General features: G+C 45.1%; 1 long non-coding RNA gene across 1 annotated transcript in view; it reads left to right on the top strand.

The window, feature by feature from the left end:
* Positions 1–102: 102 nt before the first annotated feature.
* LOC125618110 overlaps positions 103–18,069 on the top strand; it is a 30,237-nt gene continuing 12,270 nt past the window's right edge. The window contains exons 1-2 of the long non-coding RNA XR_007349352.1: positions 103–306; positions 734–856. This is a non-coding gene — a long non-coding RNA (uncharacterized LOC125618110). The remainder of the gene's footprint in view (positions 307–733; positions 857–18,069) is intronic.

Raw genomic sequence — 18,069 nt, 5'->3', positions numbered from 1 at the left:
GTCAGTCAGCCCAGCGGGGCCCAGCGGGGTGGGTAGGCGGCCGGGGCGGGGCGCCAGCAGGCCTGGGTGGATTTCCTGGCCCCATGAGCTCCTGGGGCCTGGCCCTGCGTGTCTGTGGGCTGGGTGGGGAGGTGGTCAGGGCCAGGCGGAGGGAGACACGCAGGCCGGCGTATGTCGGTGCCACTGAAGGAGGGCCAGTGAGGGTCCTCTGCTGGCTAACGCAGGCTCCATCAGGTCCGCATCCTCCTCTGGCAGGACTGGGCGGTGGAAGACGCAGAGGCTCTGGGAGCCAGCTAGAGACCCAAGGTGAGGGCGAGGCTCAGAGGGGGCGGCGAGGCAGCCCGTGGCTCAGGGTCAGGAGTGGTGGGGCCCAGGGCTCCAGAGAGGCCATCTTGGGAGAAGGCCTGGGACACTGGGACATCTGGAAGGTCCTCTTGGGAGGCCACCTGTGGCAGCATGTCAATCCCAGGCTTCTCTGGGGGCTCCTTCTGTGCCAGGGCAGCCTGGAGGCCCCTGGAGGCCCCTGGAGGCCCTGCAGTTTCCACCAAGGCCACCAGGTTGAGGCCCAGATTCTTGGCCTCCCCGCCCCTGGCCTGCTGCTTCCTTGGCACTCTTGGGCAGGCATGGGCCATTCTCTGGGGATGTCCCTGAGTTGCCCGACACCCCTGAGAGGTGGCAGGTGTGGCCCCTGAACAAGGGGGAAACTGAGACTTCCCTCACTCACGGCCCACAGATGCACCAGTCCTTGGGACAGCATGTGACACACAGTGAGTGCATAGCCATAAAGTGGGAAGCTGTGAGAGCCCAGGAGACACTCAGATGCCAGCAAGGCCCAGCACGGAGCCTGGCCCAAGGGGTAAGTGAGTCCCCAGCAGCGCGTGGCAAGGCTCCTGTCACTGCCCCCGAGCACTGTCTGCACTGCATGTGTCCCCAGGGCACCCAGCACAACCTAGGGCCTGACAGCGGGTGGCACAGTGCTTGCCCTATAATGTGTGTCGTCAACTGCAGGAGAGGTGGCTACTGCAGGGCAGGACACAGGAGGGACCCGGCCACACTCACACCCCACTCCACTGACCACACTCCAAATCACACATCGCACACTGCAGTGTCCTTGCTATGAAGGCCCCAGCCTCCACCTCCACCCCCACACTCCACCCCCATGGTCTACACTCCATCTGCCATGGTCTACACTCCATCCGCCATGGTCTACACTCCATCCACCATGGTCTACATTCCAACCTCCATGGTCTACACTCCACCTCCATGATCTACACTCCATCTCCATGGTCTACACTCCATCCACCATGGTCTACATTCCAACCTTCATGGTCTACACTCCACCTCCATGATCTACACTTCATCTCCATGGTCTACACTCCATCCACCATGGTCTACACTCCATCTCCATGGTCTACACTCCACCTCCATGATCTACACTCCATCTCCATGTTCTACACTCCATCCACCATTGTCTACACTCCATCCACCATGGTCTACATTCCATCCACCATGGTCTACACTCCACCTCCATGGTCTACACTCCATCTCCATGGTCTACACTCCATCCACCATGTTCTACACTCCAACCTCCATGGTCTACACTCCACCCCCATGCCCACACTCCACCCTTCATGTCCACACTCCATCCATCACTCTCCATACTCCATCCTCCATTCTCTCCACTCCACTCTCCAGATTCCACACTTGTTGTCCGTGCTCCACACTCAGCCCTCCAACCACATGACATCCTCAAAGTCCCACACCTGTCATTCAGATCCACACCCTCTCCATGCCACATGCCTGATTCTCCAGGCTCCACACTCCATTTCCAGGCTCCAAACTTCCTCCAGTAGGGTCCGCACTCTGTCCTCCATGCTCCAAGGACACCTTGGGCCCCACACTCTGTCCTCCATGCCTACCCTCAATCTCCAGGCTCCACACGAAGTCCTCCATGTCCTACACTCCGGCCTACAGGTTTCTCACTCACCTCGAGGCCCCACAATCCATCCTTCAGCCTCAAACTCTGTCCTCTGTACTCCATAATCTACCTTCAATGTCTGACATTCCCATCTCCAGGTTCCGCACTCTCCTTCCTGCCCGACTCTCCATCCACAATCCCTAGGCTTCCCTTCCACAATCCACAATGCACGGTCCCTGCTCTGCACTCCATCGTCCGTCCTCTCCACTCCGTTCTCCAGGTTCTGCACGACATCTACCAGGCTCCAAATTGCTTCCTCCCTGCTCCGCACACCGTCTTCTGTGCCTCCCACTCCACCCTCCAGGCTCCACACTCTATCCTTAGTGCTACACCCCCCCCCACTCGATCTCTAGGCTCCACCCTGCACCCTCCATGCTCCATACTCAATCCTCCACGATCCACACTCTGGCCTCCAGGTTTCTCACCGTCCTCCATGCCTCCTGCTCCTTCCTTCAGTCTCCACTGCATTCCCAGGCTCAAAGCTGCATCCTCCAGCTCCCACACCCTCCTCCATGCCTCATGGTACGTCCTTCAGTCCCGAAATTCTTTTTGATCATCTCAGAACACATCCTGCCTGCTCCACATTCTGTCTTCCACCCTCACCTCTCCACACCCCACACTCCACCCTCAGGTTCCTCTCAGTCCTCAGTGTCCCACACTCTGTCCTCCACGCTCCGCACTCTCTGTATCCCCGATCCCTCTGTCAGTCTCCATCCTCCATTCTCTCCACCCCACGCCCCACACTCCACCCTCCATGCCCACTCTCTGTCCCGGGCTGCTTGCTCTTTTTACCCTTCGTGCTCCACACTTTCCTGGCTGCTGCACACTCCCACATTTCATTTCCCACCTCACCTGCACCCCGAATCACCCACACTCCACCCTCCTGCTCCACACTCCATCCTCCAGACCCTACACTCCCTCCTGGAGGCCCAACACTCTCCTCCATGCTCCACTCGGTCTTCCATGATCCACGCTCTGGCCTCCAGGTTTCTCCCATCCTCCATGCCCCAGTTCATCTTCAGCCTCCTCATTCTGTCCTCCAGACGCCACCATCCGTCTTCCACACACCACACTCTGTCTTGAGGCCCACACCCCTCCTCTATCCCAAGACATTTCCTCCATGGCCTGCACGCCACCCTCCACACTGCACATCTCACCCTCCGTGTCCACACTCTTCCCCAGGTTCCTCACCTACTCCACGCTCCATCCTGCAGCCTCCGCACTCCATCTTCCGTGCTCCAGGCTTTGAGATTCATCTTTCATCCTCTCCACCCTTTCTCCAGGTCCCACCACTCTGTCCCTCAGGCTTCTGCGATCCACACTTCCTCCTCCATTTCCCAGGCTCCACCCTGCAGCCTCCACCCTTTGTTTTCTAGGCTCAGAACTCCCTCCTCCCAGTCCGCACCTTCCTCGTGCCTTATGCTCCCTCCTCCAGGCCCCACACTCCATCTTTCCCTCTTTCCACCCCATTCTCCACGCTCCACACTCACTCCTACTTGTCCACACTCCACTGTCAGCGTCCCACACTCTGTCCCTCCATGCCCCACACTCCGTCCTTCACTCTTCCCACTCCATTCTCCCACTGCACACTCTGCTCCCAGGCCTCACTCTCATACTCCAGGGGCCACATTCAGACCTCTGGGCTCACCCCCTCCTCCATGCTCAGCTCTCTGTCCTGCAGGCTCCACATTTCATTCTCCAGGCTCGCACTCCCCTGCGTGCCCCACACTCCAGTGGCAGCTCCACACTCCATTCTTCGTGAACCACACTCCATCTTCCAGGCTCCAGACTCTACATTCCCTCCTGGAGGCTCCACACTCTGTCCTCCATGCTGCACACTCTGACCTTCAGTCTCCACACCCCATTCCCCTGGCTTCGCCTCCTGGCCTATGTGCCCCCAACTCTGTGAGGATAGGCCTCACACTGTCCTCCATAAGCACATGCTGTCATCCGTATGTCACACTCCATCCTCCCTGCCACACACCCTGTCCTCCAGGTGTCACCCTCCATCTTCCAGGTCCCACTTTCCATCCTCCAGGTCCATACCTTCCTTCATGCCTCAGGCTCCACCCTTCCATCTCCATGCTCCACACTCTGTCTTCCATCCCTCCATCCATTCTCTGTGTTCCACACCCCATCCTCCATAACCCACACTCAGTCCTCCGTGATCCCCCTCTGTCTTCCATGCCCCACACCCCATCCTCCAGGTTCCACACGGTCCTCCCTGGCCCAGGCCTGACCCACAGTCTCAACACTCCACGTTCCACACTCTGCTCTCTGTGCTCCACAGACCATCGTCCATGCTCCCCACACTCCATCCTCCAGGCTCCAAACTTCCTCCCGTGCTCCACACTCTGTCCTCCATGCTCCACATTCTGTCCTTCAGTCTCCACATTGCGTCTCCGTGCTCCACATGACACCTTCAGCCTCACACTTAGCCTCATGCTTTGTTTTCCATGCCCCACAATTCATACTCTAGCCTCTACACCCCATCCTCCAAGCTCCCCGCTCAGTCTTCCCTGATTCACCTCCATCTTCCACCCCCCATACTCCATCCTTCATTCTCCACACTGCATTTTCCAGGCTCAACACCATCCTCCAGACAGTGCACTCTATCCTCCAAGTTCTGCACCCTCCTGCATGCCTCATGCGCCATCCTTCAGTCTCCACACCCCATCCTCTTCGCTCCACAGTCAGCCCTGCATGACACCCACTCAATCCTCAGTGTCCCACGCTCCATCCTCATCGCCCCACACCCTCTCCTCCGTGTTCTACATTCTGTGCTTTAGTCTCCACACTCCATTCTCCTGGCTGCACACTTTGTCCTAGGTGTCCCACACTCTGTCCTCCAGCCTCACACTATCTTGTCCTCTGCTCATGGTATCATCCAAGTTCCAACTCTGTCCTCCAGGTTCCATACTCTCCTCCATGCCCCATGCTCCATCCTTGAGTCACCACACTCCATCTTCCAGGCTCCAAAATCCATTCTCCCTGCTCCACACTCCATCTCCCATCCTCTGGGTTCCACACTCCATCCTCCATGCTGCATACTCAGTACTCCATGATCCACACTCCACACCCAGTGTCTCACACTCAGTCCTTCAGGTAACATATCCTCTCCATGCCCCATTTTCCATCTTCCAGGTCCCCTACTCCCTCCTTTATGTGTCACGCCCTGTCCTCAGTCTCTACACTCCATTCTCCATGTGCCACACCCTGTCCTCCAGGCTCTACACTGTATTCCTGCATGCTTCACACTCATGCTCCAGGCTCCACCCTCCATCTTCCAGTTTCCATACTCTCCTTGCCCCATGCTGTATCCTTCAGTCTCCGTGCTCCATCCTCTATGCGCCACACTCTGTCTTCCAACCTCTCCGTTCCGTTCTCTACGTTCCACACCCCATCCTCCATACCCCACACTTAGTCCTCCATGTCCCACTTCTATCTTCAGTGTCCCACACCAGTCTCCACACTCCATGTCCCACACTTGATCCTCTATGCCACACACTCTGTTCTGCATGTTCCAGTCCATCGTCCATGCCACACATACCACTTTTCATCCTCTCCACTTCATTCTTCAGGTTCTACACTCTGTCCTCCATGATCCACACTCCATTCTCCATGTACCAAACTTGGTCCTCCAGGTTCCACACCCTCATCCAAGCCCCATGCTCCATCCACAGTCTCCATACTCTGTCCTCCATGCTCCATAATCCACCCTCCACGCACCTCACTTCACCTTTCATCCTTTCTGCTCCATTCTTATTTCACACTCCTTCCTCCATGCACAACAATCTGTCCTCCATGACTCACACTTGATCCTACACAATCCATCTTCAATGTCTCACAGTCCGTCCTCCAGGTTCTACACCATCCTCATGCCCCGTCCACAGTCGTCACACTCTGTCCTCCATGCTCCACAATCTTCCATGGCCCACATTTCATCCTCTGCGCTCCACACTTTGTCCTATATGCCCCAAACTCTAGATTCCAGGCTGCACACTTAGCCCTGCACTCTGCACACTCCATCATCCACGTCTCATTCTCTGACCTCCAGGTTCTCCATGCCCTGCACTCCACAGTCACTCGCCACAATCCATCCTCCATGCTCCATACCCGATTTTACTCCTCCCGCTTCATTCTCCAGGTTCCACACTCAGTTCTCCATGCTCCACACTCAGCCCTTCATGCTGCACACTCCCTCCTCCACCACTCCCTCTGTCATCCCTGCCTTCCGTCTCAATCGTCTGTTCTTCATGCCCCACACTCCATCCTCCAGGCTCCACACTCCACTTTCCAGGCTCCAAACTCCCTCCTGGAGGCTCCACACTCTGTCCTCCATGCTCCACATTCTGTCCTTCAGTTTCCACAGTCCGTCCTCTTTGCTCCACCGTCAGTCCTGCATAATACCCATTCAATCCTCAATGCCCTACACTCCGTCCTCCAGGCTCCACATCTTCCTCCATGCCTCAAATTCCAGCCTCCACTCTTCACACTCCATTTTCCCTGCTGCACACTTTATTCTCCAGGTCCCACACTCCATTCTCCATGGCCCACTCTCATACTGTAGGCTCCACAATTCAATCTCCATGGTCCATTCTCCAGGGGCCACATTCAGACCTCTGGGCTCACCCCCTCCTCCATGCTCAGCTCTCTGTCCTGCAGGCTCCACATTTCATTCTCCAGGCTCGCACTCCCCTGCGTGCCCCACACTCCAGTGGCAGCTCCACACTCCATTCTTTGTGAACCACACTCCATCTTCCAGGCTCCAGACTCTACATTCCCTCCTGGAGGCTCCACACTCTGTCCTCCATGCTGCACACTCTGACCTTCAGTCTCCACACTCCATCCCCCATGCTCCACACTCTCTCCTGCATGCTTCCAACTCAATCTCTAGGCTTCACATTTCTTCCTCCAGACTCCAAATTCCATCTGCCTGGCTGTGCCCTCTCTTCCATGTCATATATGCCATCCTTCAGGTCTCATTCTCTGCCCACCATGCTCCACCATTCATTTTCCTTGATACACACTATCTTCCTTCCTCTCCACTCCATTTTCCAGGTTCCACACTCCATCTATTATGCTCCACATTCAATCCTGCCTGATACCCATTAATCCTCCATGTCCCATACTCCTCCTCCAGGCCCTACCCTCCTCCATGCCCCTCACTCCATTCACATGGATTCACATACCATCCCCATTGCCCACACCCTGTGCTCCACACTCCACATTCTATGTCTGGGTTTCCGCACTCCATTCTCCTGGCTTTGCCTTCTGTTCTACGTGCCCCCACTCAGCACTCCAGGCCTCACATGATCCTGAACATTGCATATGGCATGGCCCATGCTCCACACTCTGTCCTCCAGCTTCCAGACCCTCCCACATTCCCCACACTCTATCCTTCAGTCTCCACTTCAGGCTCTACTCTTCAAGTCTGTGTTCCGTCCTTTCCACTCCATCCTCCATGTGCACACTGTCCTCCACGCCTCACAGTCCACCCTTCATGCTCCACACTCTGTCCTCCAGGTCCACACTTTGTCCTTCATGCCTGAACTTTATCCTTCAGACTTCACACTCCGTTTCCCAGGCTCCAGACTCCCTCCTGGAGGCTCTGCACTCTGACTTCCAGGCTGTACATTTTGTTCTTCAGTCTCCACACTCTGTCTTCAAGGTGCACACTCCACCCTCCAGGCCCCACCTCATGTCCTACATGGTCCACAGTCTCCCAATCCCCACACTCCATCCTCCAGGCCCCACCTCATGTCCTCCATGCCCACAGTCTCCCAATCCCCACACTCCACCCTCCACGCCCCACCTCATGTCCTCCGTGGCCCACAGTCTCCCAGTCTCCACACTCCATCCTCCAGGCTCCACAGTCCATTTTTCAGGCTCTAAACACTCTTCTGTAGGTTTCCCACCATGTCCTCCATGCTGCACATTCTGTCCTTCAATCTCCACAATTGAACCTTTCCCCCCACACTTTGTCCTTCATGCACCACAATTCATCCTCCAAGTCACACACTCCATTCTCCATGTTCCACACTCCATTCTCCATGTTCCATACTCCGTTCTTCATGCTCCTTACTCAGTACTCCATGCTCCACACTCTGTCCTCCATGTCCCACTTTCCATCCTCCTGTTTGTATACCCTCCTTCATGTCCCATGCTCCATTCTTCTGTCTCCACGCTCCACTCTCTATGCTCCACAATCTGTCCTCCATTCTCCACGCTTCATTCTCTCCACTCCATCCTCCATGCCCCATACTCAGTCTTCCAGGCTCTGCTCTCTGTGTTTAATGACCTACACTAACCTTGCACAATCCGCACTCCATCCTCCATGCCCAACAATCCGTCCTACGTGCTCCACACGACATCCTCCATAATCTGCACTCCTCCAGGTTCCACATTTTCAACCAAGCCCCACACTCCATCCACAGTCTCTGCACTCTGTCCTCTGTGCTCCACAATCTGTTCATCATGTTCCACAAGCCATTTTTCATGGGCCATACTCCATCCACCATGCCCCACACTCCATCCTCCAGACCCACACTCCATTTTCCAGGCTCCATACTTCCTCCTGTAGGTTCCACACTCTGTCCTCCATGCTCCACATTCTGACCTTCAGTCTCCATACTGCATCCTCCATGCTCCACATTATACCCTTTAACCCCACACTTTGTCCTCCATGCCCTACACTCCATATTCCAGGATCCACACTCCATCCTTAATGCTGTACACCACATCCCGCATGCTTTACACTCAATCTCTAAACTCCACACTCAGTCTTCCATGATCCATACTGTGTCCTCCATGTCCCACACTCTGCCTCCGAGTTTCTCAACATGCTCAATGCCCCATGATCCATCCTTCAGTGTCTACACTCTGTCCTCCATGCTCTACAATCCATCTTCAATGTTCCACATTCCTATATCCAGGTTCTACACCTTCATCCAAACCCCACACTCCATCCACAGTCTCCAAACTCCCCTTCCATGCCCCACGATCCATTGTTTGTGTTCCACACTCCATCTTTCTTTCTCTCCATTTTATTCACCAGGTTCTTCACTCCACCTTCCAGGAACCACATGCCTATTCCATGGCCCACATTCCATCCTCCATGCTCCAGTCTCCCCTCCCCTATGCCTCATGTTCCATCCTTTAGTCTTAACACACCATCCTTTGTCCTCCACCCTCCACCCTCCCAACCCCACACTTCATTCTCCTTGCCCAATATTTTTTCCTCCATGCTCCACATTATGTCCTCCACGATCCATATTCCATCCTCCATCTCCTACTTTGTCTTATTTTCCCAATGCTCCACTCTGTCCTTCATCTGCCATTCTCTACACTTTATGTTGTAGGCTCCACACTCCAGCCTCCATGCTCCATGCTCCATTCTCTAGACTCTGTACAATTCTCCATTCTCCACATTCTTCATATACTGTTACTAAACTCCATTCTCTATACACATACTTCATTCTCTACTCTCCTTTCTCCTTACTCCATCATTCCCTATTCCTTATTCTCATATTCTGTCCTCCATATTTCGTTATCTATACACCATGATCTATACTACATATACCATTGCCCATTATTAATGTACCATAATCTGTTATCCATATGTCATTATCCACATTTACCTCAGTCTCCATACGCCAATCTCCGTTCTCCATTGTCCATATTCTGTATTCCATTATCCATTCTTCACTCACCATACCCAGTATTTTGAATGTCATTCTTCATATTTTATGTTCCATTTCCTGACTCCATTCTTCATAATAAAGATACCATGCTTTATCCTCCACTTCATATTCCAAGTTCCACACTTTAATTTTCATTCTCCCTTCTCCATAGTCTATTACCTATACTCCACATGCCATTAGCCATACTCTGTGTTCCATTTTCCATATTAGACTCCATTGTCCACTCAAGTTTTTAATCTATACTCCATATTCTAAATTTCTTATGCTATTTCCTATTCTTCATTCCCCATTCTCCATAATTCATTCACCATATCATTCTTCATTCTCTGTACTCCATTCTCTACACCATTTCCTATTATCTACATTCCATTCTTCATATTATATTCTCCATACTATATTTTCTGTAGTTCACATTCTCTGTTCTCTGTAACCTATTCTCTAAACTTCACATTTCAGTCTTGATTCTCAATTCTTCTTACTCCTTGCTCTATATGCCATTTTCATGCTCCATTATATTTTCTTCATATTCCATCTCCTGCCTCCATTTAATTTACTACATAATTTACATCCATTCTCTACTACAAATTCCATAATGCAAACTCCAATCTTTATTTTCCATATTCTCTAGTCCATGCTGCATTACACATGTTCTAGTCTTCATTATGCATAATCATTCTCTACACAACATTTTCACACTTCATTCTTCATGTTCTATACTCTATTCTTTACACCTTAGTCTCCATACTCCATATTCTACACATAATCCTCACACTTCCATTCTCCATCTCATTCTCCACACTCCATACTAATTTTCCATTATTTATTCTCCATATGATATATGCCATACTATGTGCATTATTACATTCTCCATACCCCATTCTCCACCCTCTGTTCTCCATATATTGTATCACTTTAATTCTCCATATTTTTTTCTCCTATCTCCATGATTCCTTCTCTGTGCTCTACTGTAAGTTTTCTATGTTCCAGTCTCTATACTCAATTTTCCATTCTCCTTTCTGAAGAAACTATTTCCTGGTCTGCATTATTTATTCTCTGTATTCCTTACTCCATTATCCTTATACTATATTCTATTCTCCATTCTTTATGATCTGTTGTTCATCTCCATATTCCAGTCTCCATATTTGTTACTCCATTATCTATCTTTTATTGTTCATATTTTATATATTTTTTTCCATAATGTAGTCCATTCTTCTTCATCCCCCTTTCTCCATTTCCATACTCTATTCTACAGTCTCCACACATTTTCCACTCTCCAGTCTCCATACACCATTCTCCATTTTCTAATCACCATGCTTCATTGTCTATTCTCTGTGATCTCTTATCCATATCCTGTACTCCATTATCTCTTTTCCACACTGCATACTCCATTGTCTGTACCATTATTCATTTTCTATACAACATAATCCATCTCTACACTTCAAACTCCTTTCTCCAGATTCTATGCTCCATTGTCTAGTCTTCATACTCTGATCTCCACATTCTAAATTCTTCATTTTTAATTTTAGCTTCTCTGTTCTGTGTAGTCTGTGCTCCATTGTTCACTCTGTATATTCCAACTTCATTAAAATTGTCTATATTCAATTCTCCATAGTCCATATGGTATATTCCCTATCTCATTTTCCACATTCCATTTCCTATACTCTCCATTCTACTTCCTCCATATTCCGTACAACCTTCTCCATTCTTTATTAACCATGCTCCATTCTCAGTTCTTCAAACTCCACAAATCATTCTTCACATTCTGTTTTCCATTCCCTATATACCATACTCTGTTCTCTACACACTATACTCCATTCATCATATTCAGTACTCCTGTTCATTCTCCATACTCCATCCACCATTCTCCATACATAATGCTCCATTTTCTATGTATAATCATATTCCTCCCACCATTCTCCATTATCAAGTATCAGTATATCCATATTCTCCACTTTATTCTCCATATTCTATACTCCATTCTTCATCCTAGATACTTCATACTCTGTTTTCTGTATTACATTCTCCACACCCATAATTCATTCTACAGTGTATTATCCATACTCTACACTCTATTCTCCAATCCATAAAATATTTTCTACACATCATTGTTCAGATTCCATGCATCCTTTTTTATACACTATGACATACTCTTTACATTCCATATTCTAAACTTCATTCTCTATTCTCCATATACCATGTATGCTACTCCTTACTCTACTCCAAATTCCATGCTTCATTCAATAAATTCTACACTTTGTTCTCTATTTTACTTTCTCCTCACTCTATTTCTACATTACTCACACTCCATAACTTATTTCTATATTCTATTCTTCATGCTATATAGTCTACATGCCTTTTCCCCTTTATAAGCCATTATTAATAATCCATACTTCACTTATCATTCATCATACACCATACTCCACTCACCATTCGCCACACTTATATCATTGTTAATATTCTATAATCTATTCTCTAACCTTTATTCTCCTTCATCCATCCTCACTTGCCATGCTCCATTATTCACATATTATTCTGTATCCTCTGTTTTATAACTCTGTATTCTATACAACATATGCCATTCTCCATACTTCACACTCCATTCTATGCTCTATTATCCATATTACATTATCTTCTGTCATAATCCATTCTACACATTCTATTCTTCATACTCCATATTCAATTCTCTACACTTACATTTTGTTATTCATTTTTATTCTTCTTATTCCATTCACTCTACAGCATTGTCCCTCCATACTTCACATTATATATTTGTATTCTCCATAATTTATTCTCCATTCTTTCTTATGTACTGTGCTTTTTCCATTCACCATAATCCGTCCTATACTCTCCACTCCATATTCTATACTCTGTTCTCTATGTTTAATACTCCATTCTTTCTTCTCTGTTCCTTACTACATTAATTGTGTTCTATGTTGAGTATTCCATTATCTATTCAATATACTCTATTATCCATTCTCCAAACTGCAAAATTCATGTCCTGTAACCCACATTCCATATTCCACATTTCATTCTCCCTATTCTATTTTCTAACTCTGCACTATTCCCCATAAACATTTTCATATTACATAATCCTCCTCCTACTATCCATTCCATTCACCATTCCATAAACTGCTTTTCATACTCTATTCTTCATACTCGATACTCCATTTATTCCTATTCTCTATTTTCCTTGTTCCATTTACCACACTCCATTCGACATTCTCTGTATTGTATACTTTATACTCCACTGTCCATTCTACATACTTCATTCTCCTTTCCACATTTCAGAAATTCCAGACTTCACACTCTATAACCCATTCTCCATATTCCAACATTTCATTATCTATTGAACATTATTCATACTGCATTCTCCATTTTCCATATTCCTACCACATTCTCCACACTCTTGTAACACTTTTCATAGGCCATTCCCAATATTTCTTTTGCATACTCCCCATATTCCATTGTCCTTATTCTATATCACATTATCCATTTCCATCCTCCTGTTGCACACACCATTCACCATATTCTATGTTCCATTTTCAATCTTCATTCTCTATTTTCCATTTTCCTCACTCAAATCAACAGATTCCATTTTCCATCTTACTACATACACCATGATCTATTCTCCACTTCGTATTCAATACTCTATTATTTATACTTAATTTACTTTTGTTTGTTCTCTTTATGTATTCTTTCCTTTTCTTTGTTCTCTATGTTTACTCTTTGTTCTCTATATTTATTCTTTTCCATATTCTCCATACACTTTTTACTCTGTACATTTTACTCCATTCTCAAGTCTATGCTCCATAGCACTTGCGCCATTTGTCGTTGTACTTGATCGTCTCTTCTACTTTGTTCAAACTGTATTTGCCATGCTGCGTTTACCATACCCATGCCCTATGCTTCAAACACCATCTAATTTTAAACTCCTTTCTCCATTCCATTCATAGTTCTCCATACTCTGTTTCTGGAAATCTTTTCTATTCTCCATACTTAATACTCCATTGTTTGTTATCTATACTCTATTCTGCATTTTCTCCACACTCCATTGTTGGTACTCCTGTAGCCATAATGTGTACTTCATTCTTCATTGTCCATTCCGAATATATTCCATTCTCCATATTCTATCTGCCATTTCCTGTACTCCATTCTTCATGTTCTTACTCCATTCTTCCTTCTTCCTTCCCCATACTCTAGTCTCCACACCCTATATTCCATTCTATATAAATATTTTCACATTACATACTTTATACTCCATTCTAATGTTAAATACACATTCTTATTCCATTATTAAGACCCTATTCTACATTTTATACACTCCACACAGCCAGTTCCATTCTCCACTCCTACTTATTCTCTATATTGAATTCTCCATACATTCAGTTATACTCCATTCTCAATATTACATTCTCCAATCCATTCTTTCTTTTCTTTTTTAAAAAAATTTAAATTTGTTTTAATTAGTTATACATGACAGTAGAATACATTTATGCACATTGATATATCATACATAGATGGGATACAATTTCTCATCTTTCTGAGTGTACATGTTGCAGAATCATATTGGTCATGCAGTCACATAAATACATACAGTAATCATGTCTGTTTCATTCTACTATCTTTCCTATCCCCACATCCCCTCCCTTCCCTCCCCAATCCAAGGTAATCTATTCTTCCCTATAAGTGCCCCCCACCTTATTGTGAGTTAGCATCCGCATATTAGAGAAAACATTCAGCCTTTTGGTTTTGTGGGATTGGCTTATTTTGTTTAGCATGATATTCTCCAATTCCAACCATTTACTGGCAAATGCCATAATTTTACTTTTCTTTAAAGCTGAGTAATGGGCTGGTGATGTGGCTCAAGCGGTAACACGCTCTCCTGGCATGTGCGGGGCGCTGGGTTCGATCCTTAACACCACATAAAAATAAAGATGTTGTGTCCACCGAAAACTAAAAAATAAATATTAAAAAATTCTCTCTCTCTCTCTCAAAAAAAAAGCTGAGTAATATTCCATTGAGTATATATACCACATTTTCTTTATCCATTCATCTATTGAGGGACACCTAGGTTGGTTCCATGTTTTAGCTGTTGTGAATTGAGCTTCTATAAACATTGATGTGGCTGTGTCACTATAGTATGCTGATTTTAAGTCCTTTGGGTATAAACCAAGGAGTGGGATAGCTGGGTCAAATGGTGGTTCCATTCCAAGTTTTCTGAGGAATCTCCATACTGCTTTCCATAGTGGTTGTACTGATTTGCAGTCCCACCAGCAATGTGTGAGTGTACCTTTCCTCCACATCCTCACCAACATTTACTGTTACCTGTGTTCTTGATGATTGTCATTCTGACAGGAGTGAGATGAAATCTTAGAGTAGTTTTGATTTGCATTTTTCTAATTGCTAGAGAGGTTGAACACCTTTTCATATATTTGGTGATCAGTTGTATTTCTTCTTCTGTGAAGTGTCTGTTCAGTCCTTGGCCCATTTATTGATTGGGTTATTTATTTTTTGGATAATAGGTTTTTTTTTTAGTTCTTTAAATATCCTAGAGATTATTATTATTATCAGAAGTGCATGTAGTGAAGATTTTCTCCCAACCTGTAGGCTCTCTCCTCACTTTATTAATTGTTTCCTTTGCTGAGAAAAGTCTTTTAAATTTGAATCCATCCCATTTATTGATTCTTGATTTTACTTCTTGCACTTTAAGAATCTTGTTAAGAAAGTCAGATCCTAGGCCAATGTGAAGATTTGGGCCTATTTTTTCTTCTATAGGTACAGGGTCTCTGTTCTAGTGCCTAAGTCTTTGTTCTACTTTGAGTCGATTCTTGTGCAGGGTAAGAGATAGAGATTTAATTTCATTTTGTTACATACGGATTTCCAGTTTTGCCAACACCATTTGTTGAATAGGCCATCTTTTCTCCAGTGAATGTTTTTGGCACCTTGTCTAGTATGACATAACCATATTTATGTGGGTGTCTCTGTGTTCTCCATTCTGTACCATTGGTCTACAAGTCTATTTTTGTGCCAATACCAGGCATTTTTGTTACTATATCTCTGGAGTATAAGGTCTGGTATAGTGATGCCTCCTGCTTCACTTTTCTTGCTAAGGATTGCTTTAGCTATTCTGCATCTCTTATTTTTCCAAATAAATTTCATAATTGTTTTTTCTATTTCTATGAAGAATGTCACTGGGATTTTAATAGGAATTGCATTAAATCTGTACAATACTTTTGGTACTAGGACCATTTTGACAATATTAATTCTGCCTATCCAGGAGCATGGGAGATCTTTCCATCTTCTGAGGTTTTCTTCAATTTCTTTTTTGGTGTTCTGTAGTTTTCATTGTACAGATCTTTCACTCTTTTGCTAGATCTATTCCCAGGTATTTTTTTTAAGCTATTGTGAATGGAGTAGTTTTCCTAATTTCTCTTTCAGTGGATTTATCGCTGATGTATAGGAATGCATTTGATTCATGGGTGTTGAGTTTATATTTTGCTACTTTGCTGAATTCATTTATTAGTTCTAGAAGTTTTCTGGTGTAGTTTTTTGGATCTTCTAGATATCCTGTCATCAGAAAATAGTGATAGTTTGAATTCTTCTTTACCTATTTGTATTCCTTTAATTTCTTTCTTTTGTCTAATTGCTCTGGCTAGACTTTCAAGGATGATGTTCAATAGAAATGGTGAAAGAGGACATCCTTGTCTTGTTCCAGTTTTTAGAGGGAATGTTCTCATTTTTTCTCCATTTAGAATGATGCTGGGCTTGGGTTTAGCATATACAGCTTTTACAATGTTGAGGTGTGTTCCGACTTTCTGCAGCTTTTCTAGTGTGTTGAACATGAAGGGGTGCTGCTGTATTTTGTTAAATGCTTTTTCTGTGTCTGTTGAGATGATCATATGATTCTTGTTTTTAAGTCTATTAATATGATGAATTACATTTATTGATTTCCATATGTTGAACCAACCCTGCATCCCTGGGATAAATCCCACTTGACCATGGTGCACTCTTTTTAATGTGTTTTTGCATGTAACTTACCAGAATATTATTGATAATTCTTGCATGTATGTTCATCAGGGATATTGATCTGAAGTTTTCTTTCCTTGATGTGTCTTTGTCTGGTTTTGGAATCAGGGTGATATTAGCCTCATAGAATGAGTTTGGAAGGGTTCCCTCCTTTTCTATTTCATGGAATACTTTGAGGAGTATTGGTGTTTGTTCTTCTTTGAAGGTCTTGTAGAACTCGGCTGAGAGTCCATCTGGTCCTGGGCTTTTCTTGGTTGGTAGGCTTTCAACGGCATTTTCTATTTCATTACTGGAAATTGATGTATTTTTATTGTGTCTGAGCTCCTCATTCAGTTTGGGTAGGTCATAGTTGTTGACATCTTCGACATTTTCTATTTTATTAGGGTATAAATTTTCAAAATAGTTTCTGATTATCTTTTGTATTTCAGATGTGTCCATTTTGATATTTCCTTCTTCATCTTGTATTTTAGTAATTTGAGTTTTCTCTTCATTAGCATGGCCAGGGGTTTATGTATTTTATTCATTTTTTCAAAGAACCAACTTTTTGCTTTGTCGATCTTTAAAATTGTTTCTTTTGTTTTGATTTTATTAATTTCAGCTCTGTTTTTAATTATTTCCTGTCTTCTGCTGCTTTTGGTGTTGATTTGTTCTTCTTTTTTCTAGGGCTTTGAGATGTAGTGTTATTTGTATTCCTTTAATTTCTTTCTTTTTTTTTTTTTTGTCTAATTGCTCTGGCTAGACTTTCAAGGATGATGTTCAATAGAAATAGTGAAAGAGGACATCCTTGACTTGTTCCAGTTTTTAGAGAGAATGCTTTCAACTTTTCTCTATTTAGAATGATGCTGGGCTTGGGTTTAGCATATACAGCTTTTACAATGTTGAGGTGTGTTCCTACTATCTGCAGCTTTTCTAGTGTGTTAAACATGAAGGGGTGTATTTTGTGACTTTTTATTCTTTTAATGAATGAGCTCAACGCAATAAACTTTCCTCTTAGTACTGACTTCATAATGTCCCAGAGATTTTGATATGTTGTATCAGTGTTCTCATTTACCTGTAAGAATTTTTTATTTCATCCTTGATTTCTTCTAATATCCATTCATCATTCAATTGTGTATTACTAGTCTCTATTTGTTATAGTAGCTTCTATTTTTATTTTATCATTTATTTCTAATTTCATTCCATTGTGGTCTGATAGAACGCAGGGTATTATTTCTACTTCTTTGTATCTAAGAGTTGCTTTGTGACATAAGATCTGGTCTACTTTAGAGAAGGAGCCATGTGCTGCTGAGAAGGAAGTATATTTGCTCCTTAATGGATAAAATATTATATATATATATATATATATATATATATATATATATA

The sequence above is a fragment of the Marmota marmota genome, unplaced genomic scaffold (assembly GCF_001458135.2).
Source record: "Marmota marmota marmota unplaced genomic scaffold, marMar, whole genome shotgun sequence".
Classification (NCBI taxonomy): domain Eukaryota; kingdom Metazoa; phylum Chordata; class Mammalia; order Rodentia; family Sciuridae; genus Marmota; species Marmota marmota.
This window is presented reverse-complemented; position numbering and strand designations above follow the sequence as displayed.